Source organism: Athalia rosae, chromosome 7, assembly GCF_917208135.1.
Source record: "Athalia rosae chromosome 7, iyAthRosa1.1, whole genome shotgun sequence".
Taxonomy (NCBI): Eukaryota; Metazoa; Arthropoda; class Insecta; order Hymenoptera; family Athaliidae; genus Athalia; species Athalia rosae.
The window spans coordinates 9929839-9931679 of record NC_064032.1 but is presented as its reverse complement, the minus strand read 5'-3'; the positions used below and the strand labels follow the sequence as shown (position 1 = coordinate 9931679).

The window sequence follows — 1841 nt, the reverse complement described above, 5'->3', positions numbered from 1 at the left end:
TTATTTCATCGGCTCGATGATTTTACGCGGTTTCAATTCGACGGGAAATGGTTATGAAGCATCCCCACCTATACGCAACGCGTACATACATATAGTATACTTATATACGTTCGATGCACACCGGTTGATTTATCGCAACGACATACGTTCAATTAGGGGGCTATTTGATCCAGCGCGATTCACGCGCGTAGAAAGCAAATAAATCTTTACACCGTATCCGTATATATATATGTATATATACGTACTCGCACACGCGTGTATTCGAAGAGGGTGTAACGGATATCGCGTGATATTCGATACACGTATCGAACAAGGGTGTTAGAATACCATTCGCGTTAAATTTTATAAATTAACGACAAATTAAAAAGTGGAAAAAATTAATCACGAAAATTGAAAATTTAACGAACGAATCGAATCACCTGGGTGATTCGAGTTTTTTTTATTGAAAAAAAATCTGCGAGAACGAGCATTGAAAATAAAAAGAAAATACGAGGCAAAGTTAAATGAAAAATCCTCTGAATAAAATGTTGATTACTTAAATCTCTGTAATTCTGAATAAAATTAAAATTAAAAAAAAAAAAAAAAAAACAAAGATGGTTGAGAAGATGAGGAAATTATACATATTTATGCACGTATTATATAAGTACATGTGTGTATGGAAAAATGGTTATCTGATAAAGGTCATCAAGCGCGAATTAGAATGTATTGAATCATAGAGATTCAGCGGAATTCATCTCTATCAATCGTAAACAAATTATTGTCAATATCATTATCTTATCGATGGAAGGAAGAAAAATGAACCGTTGGATGACAAGACTATGTATTTCATTAATTGATATACAGCACATTCTGACAGTTGAATATCGGGTCCCATGGTGTAATGGTTAGCACTCTGGACTTTGAATCCAGCGATCCGAGTTCAAATCTCGGTGGGACCTTCAGTGCTGATATTTTTTTTTTTTTCAAATCATTTTTGGATATCGTCATTTCTCCCCCCCGTTATCCACGATTGGCACTTTTTGATTGTACGCGAAAAAAAAATCATGGCTTCAAAACCCCGTGTTAATAGATGTTGAGAAAAGAACATTTTTCTCTCTCTTCCGCCGAAAAAAAGCGAAAAACAAAAGGTGATTTTTCCCTTAATGTCAGCATCATTACTCAACCCCATCTAATAGCTTTCGCCAAAAAGTTAGTTAGTTTAATCAAGATGTGACAACAACCCCATAAAAATCTTCAAATCCTATGGGTTGATCGTAAAATACTTTCTCAATTTAAATTTAAACGTCGTATCTTATATCTACACGCGGCACACGATCTTCTCTTCTGGCTCATTCGCGGGCTTGAGTCGTTAATAAAATTTGCAAAGAAAAAAAAAGTATAAATTGGAAATTCTCTTTTTATGCCCCTCTCTCTCTCTCTCTCTCTCTCTCTCTCTCTTTCTCTTTGAACCGGACGATTCGACTCGGTTATGAAAAAAATCGAAAAAAAATGATCTCGGTGGCAAAATTTTTGACATTTATCGAGGAGATAGAAGTCGTTTCGATGGTTTTTGAATTTGATAGAAGGGCGAGGAGGGGGGGGGGAGGACAGGTGGGGTGTGTGCGTGCGTGCGATTCGTTTTTAGTTCAGACGTATTGTATATAAGAAGCGAAGGGATGAAAATTACGATAGGGCATAACTAATTTAGAGCCCTTGAAGTTGTAAAAGGTATACGAGGCTAGGCTGCACATAAGAAGAAGGAGAGAAGGGAGAAAGGGCGAGTCGACAGGTATAAATGTTGCAATGGAAAGCCATATTATGGCCTCGTCCCTCAGATGATACGACTGCGGGGTGGGGTTAAA

The 1841-nt window shown here is 37.0% G+C and overlaps 1 non-coding gene across 1 annotated transcript; it reads left to right on the top strand.

Annotated features, from left to right (window-relative positions):
• Positions 1-866: 866 nt before the first annotated feature.
• Positions 867-938, top strand: Trnaq-uug. The gene has a single exon. It is a non-coding gene; the product is annotated as a tRNA-Gln (tRNA).
• Positions 939-1841: the final 903 nt, after the last annotated feature.